The sequence below is a fragment of the Rattus rattus genome, chromosome 10 (genome assembly GCF_011064425.1).
Source record: "Rattus rattus isolate New Zealand chromosome 10, Rrattus_CSIRO_v1, whole genome shotgun sequence".
Taxonomy (NCBI): Eukaryota; Metazoa; Chordata; class Mammalia; order Rodentia; family Muridae; genus Rattus; species Rattus rattus.
The window spans coordinates 27618016-27630294 of record NC_046163.1 but is presented as its reverse complement, the minus strand read 5'-3'; the positions used below and the strand labels follow the sequence as shown (position 1 = coordinate 27630294).

General features: G+C 38.8%; 1 non-coding gene across 1 annotated transcript; it reads left to right on the top strand.

Moving 5' to 3' along the window:
* The first annotated feature begins 827 nt into the window (after positions 1–827).
* LOC116911827 lies at positions 828–959 on the top strand. Its single transcript, XR_004389363.1, has one exon. It is a non-coding gene; the product is annotated as a small nucleolar RNA SNORA17 (small nucleolar RNA).
* Positions 960–12279: the final 11320 nt, after the last annotated feature.

Genomic DNA, 12279 nt, shown 5'->3' with positions numbered 1-12279 from the left:
TATTTCACAATTATAGGAAATAAAAATTAGAAATTAATTCATCAAATTTAGATCTCCAGGACAGACATTCAAATACTTCAATATATTCCATTAACTTAAATAAAAGGGTCTTTAACTGTAAGATTTTGAATATAGTATCTGTGCATTTTAAAACAGCAAAATGGGGGAGTCCTAAATGAATGGAATGGATAACAAATTGCTTGGACATGATCTCAGAATGCTGTGGTGTAAATTGTTGAACAGATTAATAAATTAATCATTTATGACCGATAAGAAAATAGGATTTATAGTCTTATCTACATTAATGCCGTCTAAACATCATCTAATGATGTTTAGTATTATATGAGTACTGTGAAAGAATGTTTATTATAAGAAAACTCACTGCCCATTGTTCACCATTAAAACTCTAAAGGCACCAAGTTTAAAGCTGAGCTAATATTCTCTAGTACTTTGTGAAGATAAGTCCTGAAAAAGCATCCAGAAGTTCATAATGCCAACTAATGTGAAGTCAGAACCATGTGTGACCCAAGCATTCTTCAAGACGCCTGGATATTACAAGATACAGTTCAAAAGAGATTATGGCATATTTGAAATTTTTAGCCGCCATGTATTTTGTTTTACTATTGTATTAACATCAGGTGTGGCTATACATATGAACTGCTAGAATAAACATGGAGTAGATTTGAGTGAAGATAGAAGGATATAACATCATGTCTGGTGTATGAGATGGAGCTTTGTACCATGGCAGACTGGGGAGTTATTCGGGTATATGAACGGAACCACGTAGGAAAACACAGCAATGAACAACAATAAAATCATTTATGGTACCTGCCCCGAGACAAAATGCAGGTGTGACTGCTGTGTCACATGTGTGTCAGTAGGTGACAGAGAGAAGATAGTCCCTGTTTATGCTCAATGTTCTGACCTATGAACATTCGAGAAATTAGGAACCTAAAATCTCCTTGGGGAAGAACAGCAATCCTGTTACAACTACTTGGAACTACCATAACAGCAAAATAGAGCCTGGATAGGAAGTTATCTTGAGATGACCACTAGTCTGGTGCTACATAGGCTTAGGGTAGCAAACCATGTATGAGATGGCTGCTTCCCATACCTCATAATGGACTAGCAGGACATAGTACTCCTGACATCACTCTTGAGACCGCTCTGACACTCTGAAATCTTCAGCGACACTAAGAAGAGAAGGTAGGTGGTGGAGAAATGAAAGAGAATGAGAAACACATGGATGTGGGCACAGTGAAGAGAGGCAGAAAGAAGACTTGACGTTATTGATGATCAGTCTGATGTGAGTTGCTGGTTATGTCATCTGGATTCATGGTAGGATCATGGCCTGTGATATCACCAGGGACAGCATTGGGATCTACGGCCCTGCAGAAGCAGGATTCTGTTACCAAAAAAAGCCAGGCAGACCACCCTGCCCTATGCTGCCACCTGGGGATATGTTGACCTCTAAGGGGTGTGCAGAACTGGCCCAATCTCTCACCCGGGCATCACGGGAGATCCAGCTGGGCCCTGAAAAAAATTGGAGGAGGAAATCTGACTCAGCCTCCAGCCAGCTGCAGTATTCATGAGAGCAGGGCCCCACATATTGCAGAAATTGCAGGGAAACCAGCCCTGACGATATAAATCAGAGAAATCTGGCCCTATTCTCATGTGATGTAGCACTTCGGAGAACTGGCTCTGCACTTCGGAGAACTGGCTCTGTACCGTGCTTGGGCAGCAGAGTAGAGCTGGTCCTCGGTATGGGTGCTGTAAGGAAGCCAGCACTGAGGACATGACAGTGGAAGAACTGGTGAGCTGGCCAGTTTAGATAGCTCTAGGTCCCAGATCCAAGGCTTTGAATTGGCCCACTTCAACATCTACTCCATTGATAAATTGTTGGAGTGCATGAAGTAGCCAGTCCTATAAATTTAAAACAGCAAGATCTCCATGACACAAAGCAACAACATGATATCTGTGAAGAGAAATGGTGAGGTTCCAGTATTGAACCAGTAGCAGAAGCCATAGGCTTTGTACTAGACCAAAAAGTTATTGCAATGAACGTCTTTGCAGGCAAGAAGTATGAACAAATGGTTTGGACACACTGTGACATACTACAGCTTCCAAAAAAGATTTTTTTTCTCTGTTGGTGGTAAGCATAGAAAGCTGGAGGGGGATGTTTATGAGGGCAGGAGGAAATGAGTGGGATTAGGATGCATGATATGAAATTCACAAAAACCAATACAAAGTTAAAAAGATTATACCATGTTAAAGCTTCAGTGAACCTTTTTTAGAGATATTTTTCATCAATTGCTGCTCTGGCAAGAAATCATGCCTGGCAGGAAACTAGATACACCCTGCATTACACAGTATGATCTGGATGGAATACAGACATTCTTAGTAGATAACTTTAGGATCTAACAATAAAAGTAAGCAGTCCTTCTTAAAAGCAGGAACAAAAATATAGGAGGGGATATGGATACAAAGTTTGGAGCAGAGAATGAAGGAATGGGCATTCAGAGTCTGTCCCATCTGGGGATCCAGCCCATATATATGCAGCCACCAAATCCAAACAATATTGCTGATGCCAAGAAATGCATGCTGACAGGAGCCTGATATAGCGTCTCTTGAGAGTCTCTGCCAGAGCATGACAAATACAGAGGCGAATGCTAGCAGTGAACCATTGAACTGAGAATGGGGGACCCCAATGGAGGAGTTAGAGAAAGGATTGAATGAGCTGAAGGGGCTTGCAACCCCATAAAAACAACAATACCAAGCAATGAGAACTCTCAGGGACTAAACAACTTACTACCCAAAGGGTACACATGGACAGACCCATGGCTCCAGCTGCATATGTAGCAGAGGGTGGCCTTGTTGGGCACCAATGGGAGGAGAAGGCCTTGGTCTTGCCAAGGTTGGACCCCTGCAATGTAGGGGAATGTCAGGGCAGAGAGGTGGGAAGGGGTGGGTGGTTGTGGGGTAGGAACACCCTCATAGAAGAAGGGAGATAGGGGACAGTTTAGGGGGTTTATGGATGGAAAACCAGGAAAGGAGATAACTTTTGAAATAAATAAATAAATAAATAAATAAATAAATAAATAAAAAATAAATAAATAAAAAAAATGTAAGCTTATTTTATAGTAGGAAGCAGCCATGTTTGAAAGTTAAAGTGCAAGGAGCTGTGACAATTCAAAAATTATTAGAGAGTATCAGTCAGACATAGAAAATGTGCAACTCACAGGAGAACATCAGAGGAAGAGAGACTGCTTTATGAACAGTGAGAGAGAGAAAAAGAGTGGTGTGATAAGTGTGTGTATGACACTTTTACAGGGACAGTTTTACTGAGACAGGTAATAGAACCATCAAGACACAGGTAAAGGCAAAAGGAGGTGGAGAATGAGAGGGGGCCAGAAGTTTAGAACACACTGCCAAAGTCAGTTTGAGGTCAGAGAAACAGTTCTCTCAGATCATGAGAGAAGCCCGATTGAGAGAGTCAGTTTGGAAGATTAGATTGTATGGAGGCTGTAAGTTTCCAGACCTGGGCCTACGGGTATTTAGAAGAGAGAAATAAATGCTCTGGGCTCAGTCCCAACCATGTGTTCATAGAGCTTGTGCACAGCTCTCATCTTTTCACTTCATCTGAGAAAATAAAAGGACACATACAAATATTGTCCCTCTCTCTCATTCAGAATGTCTTGTATACTAGACACAGTTGCTGAACTATGGTCTCATTTTCTCCTACCTTTAAGCAAGAAAACTTATTCACTTAAATAAACAATTCGTATATTTTCTGTGGCAAGTCTGAGTCACCAAGATCACTTCTCTTTTCAATTAGAAAATCAACTGTTTATTCGGCAAAGGAACTGAGATACTGTGATAGTTTTTATAAGCATCTGTTTCCTCAGGTGTCAAAGAAGGAAAAATTGGTTAATAGATAAGACCTGAAGACAATGGCCAAAGAGTGATTCCCATCCTGAACAGGGAGGATTGCGACACGGCCACATTTAATTTAACTGTTCAGAGGGTCAGACTACTGGAAAGTTCTGTTAGTTTATTTTGGGAAAGTTCCATTTAATTTAATATTTTTGGATTCTTGTTGACTCTGGATAAAGGTAGCTGTAGAACAAGAAACTGAACATGAGGTAATAATAAAGGGTAATATATATCATTTGCAGGCATTTGTTATGGAGTTAATAACCTCAAATGTTACTGTATTTTCATGTTGTGATATTTGTAAAACATCAAGGACAAACTTGGAAAATATAATTGTGATTTGACTCCATGATCATAAGGTCTCATATATTTATCGTAAGCCACAGATTGTTTTGTAATTATTTCACGTACATTTTATTTTCCACTCCCCTCTTCCTCTTCCTCTTCTTCTTCTTCTTCTCCTTCTCTTTCTTCCTCTCCTTCCCCTTCTCCTTCCCCTCCTCTTCTTCCTCCTCCTTCTTCTCCTTCCTCCTCCTCCTCCTCCTCCCTCCTCCTCCTCCTCCCCTCCTCCTCCCTCCTCCTTCTTCTTCTTCTTTTCTTTTTTTTTTATCTTTATTAACTTGGGTATTTCTTATTTACACATTTGATTTGTCATTCCCTTTCCTGGGCCAAGGTCCCCTAACCCTCCCCCCCTATGGGTGTTCCCTCCCATCCTCCTCCCCCATTACTGACCTCTCACCAACAATCCTTTTCTTGGGGTTCAGTCTTGGCAGGACCAAGGTCTTCCCCTTCCACCGGTGCTCTCACTAGGCTATTCATTTCTACCTATGAGGTTGGAGCCCAGGGTCAGTCCATGTATAGTCTTTGGATAGTGGCTTAGTCCTCAGAAGCTCTGTCTATTTTTGAGGGAATGGAAAGCAAAAGGTTTATTAGATGGAAACAGACATGAGAAAAATTGATTGTGTGATTCCATTTGGAATTAAGTCTAAGGAAAGTGTTTTCAATAATCTAGTGGTCTGGTTCATAGAGTCTTAACATTAGTTATGCTATCAACAGGGCGGAGCATGTGTCCTTGTGGTATAGTGGGGCATATCTGGGTATATGTCTAGGGGTGGTATACTTGGGTGTGGAGGTAGAACTATTTCCAATTTTCTGAGAAATCATCAAATTGATTTCCACAGTGGTTGTTCAAGATTGCACTCCTTCCAGCAATGAAGGAATGTTCACCGTGCTCCACATCCTGACCAGAACGTGCTCTTATGGGAGCCTTTGATCTTAGCCATTCAGACACGTGTAAGATGTAATCTCAGGATCATTATGATTTCCTTTCAGTGGAGACTAAAGATGTTGAACATTTCTTTACGTGCTTCTCAGACATTAAATGTTTGCCTGCTAAGAATTCTATGTGGAAAAAAAGTTAAATAAAATTTAAAAAATAAAAGAAAAAAGAAAGAAAAATGGCAAAGACAGAAAAAAAAGCAAAAAGAAACAAAACAAACAAAAAAGAATTCTCTGCTTAGCTCTGTACCCCATTTGCTTTCCCTTCAATATGTAACTACCTTAGAGACGTTATCTAGTAAATAGTGGGATATTAATTAAAACTGTGACTTTCTAGTTAATGTGATGAAATTATTCTAGTCTCCCACCTTTTCTGAGTAACCACATAAGAAATCAACTGCAATGAATTTACTAAAGTTGCCATCATCTAGACACTGTCATCATTCTTTGACTAGTGTGTGCATCTCTCCAAATTCAGTCTATATGACCATTTGAATTCTGGTTTCACTATTTGGAATACTTTCTTTGGGCATCTATCTCATGAGGACATCATTGATTTTATTTAGTGTTCAAATATGGATAATTTTCAAGATCTATAATTTAAACAAACCTTGAAACTACATTGTCCCTAGGCTGGGAATTTAGAACAATGATAGAGTCCTACACAGGATATATATAGTCCTAGAGTTAATCTTTAGAACATTTTATAACTAAAATATTTATTCTTTATAATATATTTTTTGAGTTATTGTAATTAACCCTGATAAGTTTGATCATTATTCAGCCCACAAAATTGATTTTAAATCACTTCATTAGGATTTGAAATATTGTTTCTTATGCTAAATTCAAGTATCTCAGCCTCTATGAAACAAAATTATAAAAAATTAAATTCAGTATCACTTGATTAATCATGTGAGTCTAGGGGAAGGGATGGCAGAATCAGGTATGGGGGAAAGGGAGACAGGAGAAAAGCCCAAATGCCCAAGAGAATAAATAGAAATATGCTGCTGTGTGTTTGTGTTTGTGTTTGTGTGTGTGTGTGTGTGTGTGTGTGGGGGTGTGTGGGTGGGGTGTGTGTGTGTGTGTGTGTGTGTGTGTGTGTGTGTGTGTGTGTGTGTGGTGTGTGTGTGTGTGTGTGTGTGGGTGTGTGTGGGTGTGTGGGTGTGTGTGTGTGAGTGTGTGTGGTTGTGTCTAGAAAGTCTCAGACAACAGGATGTGAGAGGCTCCCAGGACCCATTAGGGATGACCTTAGCCAAAATGCCAAAAAGTGGGGAGATGAAACTTCCCACCCTCCAGTAGGTAGATAGGGCCACCCACCCATCTACAAAATTCTTGAATCAGAATTATTCCTGTCTAAAGGAAATGCAGGGACAACAGTAGAACAGAGACTGAAGGAAGAGACATCTAGAGATGGGTCCAACTTGGGATCCATCCCACGTGCAGGCACCAAACCCCAACACTATTACTAATGCCATGTTGTGTTTGCAGACAGGAGCCTGGCGTGATTGCCCTCTGAGAGGGTCTACCAGAAGCTAACTGAGACAGATACTTAGAACCAAACACTGGAATGAGGCCAGGGACTCCCATGGAAGAGTTAAGGGAAGTAGAGAAGGAGCTGAAGGAAATTGCAATCCCATAGGAAAAACTCAATTATCAACTAATGTGGACTACTCAGAGCTCCCAGAAACTAAGCCACTAACCAAAGACCATACATGGGCTGTTCCGTGTCCCTTGCTACATATGTAGCAGGGGACTGCCTTGTCTGGCCTCAGTGAGAAAGGATGCTCTTAATCTTGTAAAAAGTTGATGCCCTAGAGAAGGCGGGTGCTAGTGGGGTGATGTGACAATGGGTGGGAGGATTGGGGAGCACCCACTCAAAAGAAGAGTATGGAGTAAAGAACTCATGGAGGGGGTATCAGAAAAATTAAAATAGTGTGTCTGTCTGTCTGTCTCTCTGTTTATCTCTATCTATATCTCTATCTACCTATCTCTATCTACTTATCTCTATATCTATCTATATCTATATCCATCCATCTATTATACATATATATATATATATATATATATATATGCTGGTAGCCTCAGAGTTTTTTGGAGTGTTCCATGTGCTTAAAATAAATGCAATCAAACTACAGCTCATCTAAATGCACCCACATGATTTCTAACAGAGAATATAAATAATGTGTCTATCACCAATGCCATAAATAAGTTGAAGAAAAGTACATTCAAATTTATAGCAGATTTTGTTCTCATGAGCTTAATATTCAACTGTTCTTAAAATAAATTCCACATTATGTTTGTCATCATATTTTTAATTAGTATAATCACTTCACCTAAAGTGACCTGATTGAATATTAATTGAATTGAGTGTATTCAAATTTTACTTAATGCACAAGGGAGGCAGATTTAAAAATACTTGTTGAGATTAATGTGTCTTTTAATCAGTTGGTCAGAAATATATTGGTGATTATCTTCTCAAAATGACCCCAGAGTTAATTTGAGTAATTACCTAATTGAGTCTTTCACTCATGGACTCCGAAGTCAAAGAAAGCCATATACAATTTTCTCATTAGTTACTATGCCCAGTAGAGTAGTACTAAATTTATTTTGTCTGTCTTAAAACGTAATCATTAGAATATAATACATTTAGCTTCTGAATATTGTATTTAGATTAAAAGAATTGAAGATAGAATATTTTCTTCAATTGCCCTTTTCTGCATGAATGGCATATTATCTCGTTGCATCGTCATCTTAGTCTGAGGTCTTTACTTTCTCACCAGAGCCAATTGCAGCTCGTACTGTAATATCATATTAGCTTCTATATGAAGATGTGTTCTTATAGAAATGTTCAATAAAGAATTGCTTGACAACAAAATGTCAACCTAACAAATTTATTCAAGAAAAATTAAGTTGATATGCTTAATTTGTTAAGAAAATTCTTCTGCCACTAGTTCCTGACCACCAATTGCTGAGGAAGTCCAGCAACTATAATTTATTTTAGTATTTTGTTCTAAACTCATATCATCACTACATCACAGTAATATGATTCTCTGTTTCTCATATCATAAAACCAAATACATGAAATTACTCTTTCACTGCCAGTTTGTAAAACATTTGGTTTTGTTTCTGCAAGTTTCTCAACTGGAATTCACCTCTTTAAGTTTTAATTGTAAGAGGTTCTTTATCATATTCATGTGTTTGTAACTGCAATCTATGCTTTGTTTCATTTTAAGCAAATTCTCCAGAAAATGTTTGAGAAAATATTTTTAAAAAGTCTATTAATAAAATAAATATCCTGATACCATGGACCCATGATTATGCCTAACTATTACTATACATATTTATGTGTTGGATGTAACATTGTAAAAATAGCATTATGCTATATTGATTTAATAAATCTCACTTTTGTGCTGAATAAATGAAAAATAAGTATCAGCATGTCATAAATATGAGTAGAATCTTCACCTAAAATATCTGAATAGCAGGCTAATGGGACTGATCAGTTGTAGAGTACTTTATGAAAGTGCTAAAGGCCCAGAGAGCCATTGCCAACAGTGAAAAGTATAATTGGCTATTTTATAGACAAATACTGTATTCAACATTTTACTATAATATAAACTTGTAAGAGTCTAATATAATATCACAGACACAAAGTCCACAAATTGCAAAACATAATTGAACACTAGAAAAGTTGAGAAAAGATAGCCCTACAAAGCTCTTAAATCTTCAGTGAAAGACCTCAATCTCTTTTTTATATTATATTATATTATATTATATTATATTATGTTATTTTTTTCCAATCCAGATTTTATCCCCTCCTGTTCCAACCCTCCTGACAATTCCACATCCCATACCTCCACCTCCCCAGGTCTGCACAAAGATGTCCCCTCCCCACCCACCCAACCAGATCTCTAAATTTCCTGGGGCCTCCAGTCTTCCATTTTACTTGGATATTTTATGGATTTACATTTCTTTTTTTTTCCATCTTTATTAACTTGAGTATTTCTTATTTACATTTTGATTGTTATTCCCCTCCACAGTTTCCAGGCCAACATCCCCTAACCCCCCCCTTCTGTATGGGTGTTCCTCTCCCCATCCGCTCCCAATTACTAGCCTCCCCCCAACAATCACGTTCACTGGGGGTTCAGTCTTGGCAGGGCCAAGGGCTTCCCCTTCCACTGGTGCTCTTACTAGGCTATTCATTGCTACCTATGAGGTCAGAGTCCAGGGTCAGTCCATGTATAGTCTTTGGGTAGTGTCTTAGTCCTGGAAGCTCTGGTTGGTTGGCATTGTTGTACATATGGGGTCTCGAGCCCCTTCAAGCTCTTCCAGTTCTTTCTAAGATTCCTTCAACAGGAGTCACGTTGTCAGTTCAGGGGTTTGCTGCTGGCATTCACCTATGTATTTGCTGTATTCTGGCTGTGTCTCTCAGGAGAGATCTACATCTGGCTCCTGTCGGCCTGCACTTCTTTGCTTCATCCATCTTGTCTAATTAGATGGCTGTATATGTATGGGCCACATGTGGGGGCAGGCTCTGAATGGGTGTTCCTTCTGCCTCTGTTCTAAACTTTGCCTCCCTATTCCCTCCCAAGGGTATTCTCGTCCCCTTTTAAAGAAGGCGTGAACTGTTCACATTTTGGTCATCCTTTTTGAATTTCAGGTGTTCTGTGCATCTAGGGTAATTGAAGCATTTGGGCTAATAGCCACTTATCAATGAGTGCTTACCATGTGTGTTTTTCTGTGACTGATTTACATTTCAAATATTAACCCCTTCCCCCCTCCCATAACCCCTCTCTCCTCCACCTTCTTTTAAGAGGACACTCCCATTCCCACCCACCCACTCCAACCTCAATGCCCTGGCATTACCCTACATTGGGGAAACCAATGAGTACACATGGAGGCCTCCAGTGTCTTGATGGTTAGGTACAGCTTTTCTGACTGAACCCAGACCCAGGAGCCCTCTGATACATATGTGTTGGAGGCCTCATCTCAGCTGGTTTATGCTGCTGATTGGTGATACAGTTTCTGAGAGATCTAGGGGGTCCAGGTTAGTTGCTGGTCTTTCTACAGTGTTCAACTCCTCAGCTTCTTCCAGCTTTTCCTAATTCAACCACAGGGTTCCCAGCTTCTGTCCATTGGTTGGGTGTAAGTATCTGCATCTGACTCTTTGAGCTGTTTGTTGAGCCTCTCTGAGGATAGCCATGCTAGTCTTCTATCTGTAAGCACATCATAGCATCAGTAATAGTGTCAGGCCTTGGAGCCTTCCCTTAACCTGGATAACAATTTGGACCTCTCACTGAACCTCCTTTTCCTCAGGGTCATCTCTATTTTTGTCCCTGGAGTTACTTTAGACAAAAACAATTTTTTTCTTTTCTTTTTTTAATGGATATTTTTATGTAATTCATTTCAAATGTTATCCCCTTTCCTGCTTCTTCCCTCTCTCATCTGCTTTCCTCTCCTTCTAGGAGGATTCTCCCCTACCACCACTCCCACCTCACCACTCTGGCATTCCCCTACAGTGGGGGAAAGAACCTTCAGAGGACCAAGGACTTTTCATCCTACTGATGCCAGACAATGCCATCCTCTTCTCCATGTGCAGCTGGAGCCATTGGTCCCTCCATGTGTACCCTTTAGTTGGTGGTTTATTCCCTGCGAACACTGGGGTGTCTAGTTGGATGATATTGTTGTTCTTTTTATAGAGTTGCAAACCTCTGCAACTCCTTCAGTCTTTTCTCTAACTTATCTATTGGGGGTCCCACTGCTCAGTCTGATGTGGAGATAGCTCAGGTTAAGAGCAAGGACTGCTCTTTCCGAAGTCCTGAGTTCAATTCCCAGCAACCACATGGTGTCTCACAACCATCTATAATGGGATCTGAATTTGAAACTGTTATTTGAGAAGTCGCCATTTTTTTTTAACCTTTAAACCATCCGACTCAACAACTAGACAGTATTGTGGGGAGATGATGTTACTTCTGTGTAAATATCTGGGCAATAATTATCAGATTCATGTAAAACTTTGACGCAAAATTTATGTTGAAATACATTGCCTTGCATTTATTTGCAGTCAGTATGTATAGAGGTAGTGTCATTTCTAATGATCTGGACATCTTAACAAATTTTATTTTAAATGTTTTGTTTTTCATCGTTTCTGTTTTCTTACATTCCCAATAAAGACCAGATAATATTTTCAACAATTTAAACTCAAATTTTACAATTAACATTATAGAAAATAGGAAAAACATATTAGCTTATAAAATTTTATCTTCACCTTGATACTGTTATTTATCATTGTATATGAATATTAATAAGATAATCATGAATGAATATGAATAAATGAACATATTGACCTACCAAAATATCTATCGACACAGTATTGTGTTATCTGTACAGTATATAAGTTTGTAAATGAACAATCTTATGTTCATGTAATTTATTGGTGCTGTAAAGCTACTTATTCAAACTGAAATAAATTCTGTTCATAGGAAGAAGTGGAACCCAGAAATCATATATATGTGAAAATATTACATACATAACATCTTTAAATTATTTGTGTGTGTGTGTGTGCAATTAACAAGCCTAGTGAAATAAATGAACCTCTGAAGTACAAAAATCTTTTCAAACTAGTAAGATTCACAATACCCCTTCCAATGATATATGCACAATATTTGTGAATGGGAGGAGATGAGAATCTTTAACATCTTAACTAAATGCTCATTGTTTGTGGAGTTTCAGGAATATAGGTCTTTGGGATTTTGCTCATGCTGGAGTGATTTTTTTAATGATATAAATGCCTTAGTTTCTCCTATACTCTTCAATGTAACTCCTCAATCGACGCATAAATGCCTCCAATAAATATTCTGTACACTAAGCTATACTTGGGTGAAATTTTCTATTTATGTGTAGCTGGTCCCTTGTTTCCACTGAATAACCATGTGCTCACTATTTCCAGGAAAACTCACCCATTATGTGAGCATGTCATATAAAAATTTTCAAGGACTGTCACAAGTACAGATTTGAGAACTAATTTAATCACTGGGATATTTGCACCAATTATTAAAGCTCATGTTA